Consider the following 7,922-nt stretch of genomic DNA (forward strand, 5'->3'; position numbering starts at 1 on the left):
CATAAACAACAAGGGAAGCGGAAGAAAGAACATGCAGTCGGTTGATCCACTAGCCGAAGGTAGCAACTCAGAAAGTCGCCGTACCCCCTTGCTCATCTTTGAATGCACGAGGACGGCGCAAACTTTTAAGTGTGGGGAGGTCGTCCGACCAATCGGCGTTTTTGGGTGACAAATTTCTAATCCCAACACTTTTGCATTTCATTTTTAGGTCTTTTAGGATTTTTTGTTGCATTTTCTTATTTTTGCATATAAATACATAATAAGCTTAGTCAAAATAATGAATATTTTCCAAGAAATTTACTTATAGGGCACCCCAATTGATTTGAGTAAAAAATTTTCATTGAACTTGCTTGAATTATACATTGTGGAACATGATTTTTGAGCTAAGAACACAAGCATGTGAGTTTTGAGCCTAATTGCGTGGTTACATTGATGACAAGTCATCTTAGCCTAGTTTCACTAGCCCTTTTCTTTAGTTTTCAATTGAATTATGCACTTTCTTGAGCCATAAGCAAGCTAATTGGGTAGATTTTCATGTTTCCTTTGATTTAATCAACCATGTATGAATTCATGCTATTTCATGAGGTTTTATACTATAATTGTCACATATTATGAAAGAATGAATATCTCATGATTTTAAGCATAGCTTTGATGTGTTTGGTTGATTAATGATAGGTGAAGAAAGCTTGGAGAAAGGTTGAAGCAAGAAAGAATAGCTAGGAGTAAAGAGAGGACAATGGAATAAGTGAAATTGAACCAGGAAGCAAAAAGCTGGACCTAAAGTTAGCCTCAAACTTTTGCACAAACTTTTGGGTGAAAAGTTAGCCCCAACGTTAGCCCCTAACTTTTGGGCTAACATTGGAACTTGAAAATCACTCCCTGGGCACCAAAAGTTTGCGCCAACGTTAGCCCCTAACTTTTGGGCTAACGTTGGCACATGAAAATCACCCCTGGGCACCAAAAGTTTGCGCCAACGTTAGCCCCTAACTTGGTGGCTAACGTTGGCATAAGAAAAACCTCCCTGGCCACCAAAAGTTTGCGCCAACGTTAGCCCCTAACTTTTGGGCTAACGTTGGCACATGAAAAATACAAGGGGAGGAGCAAAAGTTTGCGCCAATGTTAGCCTCTAACTTTTGGGCTAACGTTGGCGCCATAAGTACACATTAGGAGGCCAACGTTGGAGCAAAAGTTAGACCCCTAACTTTTGTCCCAACGTGGATAGCAGCAAGTTATGGTGGCTGATATGAAAAGTTGGAGCAAAAGTTAGCCCCTAACTTTTGCTCAAACTTTTACTCCAACTTTTGCAAAACTCCAACCCGGTTCATTTGGTTCACTTTGGTTCTTCTCCAAACTCCAAGAGCAATCAACCAAGGCCTCTTTCAACCCAATTCCACCAAGAGCAAAGGCCTAACTCAAGGCTTGAAGATCATTTGAAGAAAGTGTATAAATAGGATAGAATTCAAGTTCTTCGGGGAGCTTTCCCTTTGAATTTTCATAATAGTTTTCGGAGAGCTTTGGATATTGAGTGATCTTTAATTTCTTAGTCTTGGGGAAGGAGAATTCACTTCTCTTCCTCTTAGTTTTATTGCTTTCAATTTCAATTACAATTGTCTTGGATCTTGGGTTGGAGAATTGAAGAAATTCTGTTTCAATCTCATCCTTGGATCTCTCTGCTTTATTTACTGCTTGATTGAATTTAATTTCTGTTAATTGCTCTTCATCTACTTTCCTTGCAATTTACAATTCCCTTGCAATTGTTCTTGTTGGATCTAGGAAGGCATTGAGATCTAGACTCGGTTTTCTAGTCTCTGGGTCCTGAGATCTGAACTTTCAATTTCTAATTCTCTGTTTACTGTTTTCATGTTCATTTACTTTTCTGCTTCAAGATCCGATTTAACCCAAACCCTCTTCTACTTCTCTGCGTGATGCAAATTTACTTTTCCTTGTTTAATTTCTGCAAATCCAAGTCCCAATCCCCTTTACAATTCAAGTCATTTACATTTATTGCACTTTAAGATTCCGCAATTTACATTTCTTGCATTCTAAGTTTCTGCCATTCAACTTCTTGTTCTTTAAGATTCAGCAATTTATTTCCTGTTCTCTTTAATTCCATGCAATTTAATTTCTGCAAATCACAAAACACTCAACCAAATCTTGATTCGCTTGACTAAATTAACCACTAAGCTAAAATTGCTCAATCCTTCAATCCCTGTGGGATCGACCTCACTCCCGTGAGTTTTTATTACTTGATGCGACCCGGTACACTTGCCGGTTAGATTTGTGTGTTTTGGGAGAAATTCATTTTTCCACCAAAATACTCATCATACATCATATAACCACTTATTTTCCTTCTTGTGTGATTGTTCTCTTTCTATGATTGTAATCTTTGATTTGTTTGACTCTTTATGTCCATTATTCCATGTATATATGTATTTATATGATTGAGGCCATCATTTCTTTAAGCTCACTTACCCAAATAGCCTACCTTTTATCTTCCATTATTAGCCAACTTTGAGCCCATTTTAATCCCATTTGTTCTTAATTTTATCACATTACAAGCCTTAAAGCGAAAAACAATGAATGTCCTTTATCTAGATCTTTGATTAGCTTAAGCTAGTGAGTGTGTATCATTCAAGTGTGGGAAAACTTGGGACATGGGAGGCTGAACCCATCTATGAGGCATGGGAGAGGTACAAGGCTCTAATCAGGAAATGTCCCCCTGCCATGTTTAATGAGTGGGAGAAGCTGCAGAACTTCTATGAAGGCTTAACACTGAAATCCCAGGAAGCTTTGGATCATTCAGCTGGAGGTTCCTTGCAACTCATGAAAACTGCAGAGGAGGCTCAAGAACTCATTGATATGGTGGCCAACAACCAATATTTCTTTGCTCATCAAAGAGGCCGCCAACCATCACAAAGGAGAGGAGTAATGGAGCTAGAAGGAGTGGATTCAATCCTAGCTCAAAACAAATTAATGCAGCAGCAAATTCAACAACAATTTGAGCAAATGACCAAGAGGATTGATGGCCTCCAAGTTGCAGCAGTTAACACCAGCCAACCATCAGCCACATGTGGGCAAAATGAAGAAATCCAAGAGGAGCAACAGCAGGAACAAGTCCAGTACATGCATTCAAGTCCAAATGAATTCTATGGTGATACCTACAACCCCTCATGGAAAAATCACCCCAACCTCAGATGGGGAGACACTCACAACCAAAACCAACAACCATGCAGAGGAACTCAAACCAAAACAACCCAAGAAACAACCAAAACTACAACTAGCAGCAGACTAACCAAAACACATACAGAAAACCTCAAAACAACTACCCTAATCTCAACCAGTACCAATCCAACAACCATTCCACCAACCAAAATGTTTACCACCCACCACCCACATCTCACAACCCACCACAAGCACCACCTGAACCTCAAAGACTCACCAACTTAGATACCTTGATAGAGAAAATGATGAAACACCAGGAAATAACAAACAAAAACCATGAAGCATCATTAAAGAGCCTAGAGAGGAAGATTGGGCAACTCTCCAAGCAAGTATCTGTTGAGAGACCTTCAAACTCATTGCCCAGTGACACAATCCCAAATCCCAAGGAGGAATGCAAGGCAATACAATTAAGGAGTGGGAGAACATTGATAAGCAACAATGACACTACACAAAAGCAAGCAGAGAGCATCAAAGAACCAACAGAGGATGAGAAGCAAACAAAGGCAGATGGAGCTAAGGAGCAAGTTGTGATGCCAAACAAAAACACTGAGAAACCCAAGGAGAAAAGCAACCAGCCACATAGCTCAAAGGAAGTAACCCAGGGACAGCAGCAAATAGGAAAGAGCATCACACCTCCACTGCCTTATCCCCAGAGGTTCAACAAAGAGGTTAAAGACCAGCATTTTCACAAGTTCCTTGAGATTTTTAAGAAGCTGGAAATCAATATTCCCTTGGCTGAAGCACTTGAGCAAATGCCTCTATATTCCAAGTTTCTGAAGGATCTTATCAACAAGAAAAGAAGTTGGCTTGAGAAGGAAACCGTATTACTCACCGAGGAATGCAGTGCTGTGATTCAACGGGGTATTCCACCAAAACTTAAGGATCCGGGAAGCTTTGTAGTCTCATGCACTATTGGCAAGATAATTCTCAACAAAGCTCTCTGTGACCTGGGTGCCAGCATCAATTTAATGCCTCTCTCAATGATGAGAAAACTTGCCATAGAAGAGCTTAAACCCACCAGGATGTCACTAGTCATGGCTGACAGATCAATCAAGACACCCAGTGGAATTGTGGAGAATTTGTTGGTGAAGGTTGGGGAGTTTATTTTCCCAGCAGATTTTGTAATTTTGGATACTGAAGAAGAAGGAAACGACTCAATCATTCTGGGAAGGCCATTTCTACACACAGCAAGGGCCATCATTGATGTAGAAAAAGGAGAAATGATCTTCAGGGTCCATAATGAACAAATGGTCATAAATGTGTTCAAATCAATGCAACACGTTCCTGAGCAAGAGGATTACGTAAGAGTGGATATGATAGACAGTTTGGTGGAAGAAATATTGGAAGAAAATTTTCAAGAGCAAGAAGGAAATCAAGGGGCAACAGAGGAACAAGTGGCTGAGACCTCTACTGAGCAAGATGAAAGACAAGACAAGAAGGAAGATGTACGAAAACAAGAACTGAAACCTTTACCAACCCATCTCAAATATGCATTCCTTGGCACATCGGAAAGCTTCCCAGTGATCATAAATTCATCCCTGACAAAGAAGGAAGAGGGAGAACTTCTTGATGTACTCAAAGCCCACAAAGATGCTTTGGGATGGACCATTGATGACCTGAAAGGTATCAGCCCTGCAGTGTGTATGCATAAAATCCTCTTGGAAGACAATTCCAAACCAGTGGTTCAACCTTAAAGAAGACTAAATCCCACAATGAAGGAAGTTGTCCAAAAGGAAGTAATGAAGTTGTGGAATGCAGGGATAATCTTCCCAATATCTGACAGCCCATGGGTGAGCCCGGTTCAAGTTGTACCAAAAAAAGGAGGAATGACGGTCATCACTAATGAGAAGAATGAGTTGATTCCTACTAGAACAGTGACTGGATGGAGGATGTGCATAGACTATAGAAGGTTGAATGATGCGACCAGAAAGGACCACTTCCCTCTCCCATTCATTGATCAGATGCTGGAAAGGTTGGCCGGCCATGCATATTATTGCTTTTTGGATGGATATTTTGGGTATAATCAAATCGTGGTGGACCCCAAGGATCAAGAGAAGACTGCCTTTACATGTCCATTTGGAGTCTTTGCATACCGAAGGATGCCCTTTGGGCTTTGCAACGCCCCTGCCACATTTCAAAGGTGTATGCTATCCATCTTCTCTGATATGGTCGAAAAGTTTCTAGAGGTCTTCATGGATGACTTCTCTGTTTTTGGTGATAATTTCAATGCTTGCCTAAACCATTTAACCCTTGTCTTGAAACGGTGCCAAGAAACTAATTTGGTTTTAAACTGGGAGAAATGCCATTTCATGGTACCCGAAGGGATTGTTCTTGGCCATAAAGTTTCAAGAAAAGGGATAGAGGTTGATAAGGCAAAGGTTGAGATCATAGAAAAACTCCCTCCACCAATTAATGTGAAATCTGTTAGAAGTTTCTTGGGGCATGCCGGATTTTACAGAAGGTTTATCAAGGACTTTTCAAAAATAGCCAAACCTTTGAGTAATCTGTTAATACTTGATAGCCCTTTTATTTTTGATGAAAACTGCCAGCATGCCTTTGAAACTTTAAAAAATAGACTCACATCAGCACCAATCATCACACCTCCAGATTGGGAATTACCTTTTGAACTCATGTGTGATGCAAGTGACCTTGCAATTGGTGCTGTACTTGGGCAAAAGGAGGGAAATTTGCATCATGTCATATATTATGCAAGTAAAGTGTTGAATGAGGCCCAAAGAAATTACACCACAACAGAGAAAGAGTTGCTAGCTGTAGTCTATGCATTTGATAAGTTTAGATCATATCTGATAGGATCCAAAGTTGTGGTTTACACTGATCATGCTGCACTTAAGTATTTGATGTCAAAGCAGGATGCTAAACCAAGACTCATCAGGTGGATACTGCTCCTACAAGAATTTGACATTGAGATAAGAGATAGGAAGGGCACTGAAAATCAGGTCACTGATCATCTGTCGAGGCTACCACATGAAACAAGTCAAAAAGCATCCCAGCCCATAAATGAAAGCTTCCCAGATGAGCACCTTCTGCAGATCCAGCAAGCACCTTGGTTTGCTGACATAGCAAATTACAAAGTGGGAAGGAAGATACCGCAAGAGTTCTCTAAGCAACAAGTGAAGAAGTTGATCAATGAAGCAAGGAAATTTTCATGGGATGAACCCTTCTTGTTCAAGAGATGCTCTGATGGAGTAATCAGAAGGTGTGTTCCTGAAAGTGAAGTGAGGGACATCTTGTGGCATTGTCATGGTTCAGCTTATGGTGGACACTTTGGCCCAGAAAAAACAGCCGCAAAAATACTGCAGAGTGGCTTTTATTGGCCAACTATCTTCAAGGATGCCAGAGAATATGTACACCAATGTAATGAATGCCAGAAAGCAGGAGGATTAACAAAAAGGAATGAGATGCCTCAAAACTTTATCTTAGAATTAGAATTGTTCGATCTATGGGGAATTGATTTCATGGGGCCTTTTCCTCCTTCTTATTCTTTTAGATACATCTTGGTAGCAGTGGAGTATGTCTCAAAGTGGGTGGAAGCCATAGCCACAACCACCTGTGATGCACAGATTGTCCTCCAATTTCTTAAAAAGCACATTTTCACTAGGTATGGAGTGCCCAAGGGTCTTGTTAGTGATGGTGGTAGTCACTTTTGCAACAAACAGATGGAGAAACTCCTCCACAAATATGGAGTAATTCACAAAGTAGCTACACCTTACCATCCTCAGACTAACGGCCAAGATGAACTTGCAAATAGGGAATTAAAGAAGATCCTAGAAAAAACAGTGGGAATCACAAGAAAAGATTGGGCTAGAAAGCTAGAGGATGCATTGTGGGCGTATAGGACAGCTTTTAAAACTCCTATTGGCAAGTCACCTTTTCAGCTATTGTATGGCAAATCCTGCCACCTCCCTGTAGAGCTTGAACACAGAGCTTTTTGGGCCACTAAACTCCTCAACCTTGATCCCCGAGCTGCAGGAGAAAAAAGGTTGTTACAACTAAATGAGTTGGATGAATTTAGACTAGAAGCTTATGAAAGTGCTAAGATATACAAGGAGAGAGCCAAGAAGTGGCATGACAAGAAGATCACAAAGAAGGAATTCAAGCCAGGACAGCAAGTGCTCCTGTATAATTCGAGGCTTAAAATTTTCCCTGGCAAACTGAAGTCTAAGTGGACTGGCCCATACTTGGTGACAAAGATTTTTCCCTATGGGAATATTGAACTGCTAGATGAGGCAACAAAGAATCAATTCACAGCAAATGGTCACAGAGCAAAGCTGTACTTGGGAGGACAATGGGATAAGGAAAAAGAGGTTCAACACCTACAGCCCTCTTAAAAAGAATTGAAAGATGTCAAGCTAGTGACAATAAAAGAGCGCTTGTTGGGAGGCAACCCAACCTGAGGTAGTTTTCTTTCCATAACTTTTTCAATAAGAGTGTTGGATAACTGCTATGTATTGCAAGGAGCTAAGTTTGGTGTTGCACACCAAAAATAATCTAAGGGAGAATGCAGGATGCTAAGTTTGGTGTTCCACCAAAACTTCATTTAAAATTACATTCTAACTTCCTGCACATTGCTAGTTCCAAGCAATCAAACAGATTATTCAACAACTTAACTATTTTTGTTTAGTCTCAATTTCATAACCTTTAGCAAGGACACAAAAGTTTGCCCAGAGTTAACCTGTTGA

Source organism: Arachis ipaensis, chromosome B1 (genome assembly GCF_059453495.1).
Source record: "Arachis ipaensis isolate K30076 ecotype BB chromosome B1, ASM5945349v1, whole genome shotgun sequence".
Lineage (NCBI taxonomy): Eukaryota > Viridiplantae > Streptophyta > Magnoliopsida > Fabales > Fabaceae > Arachis > Arachis ipaensis.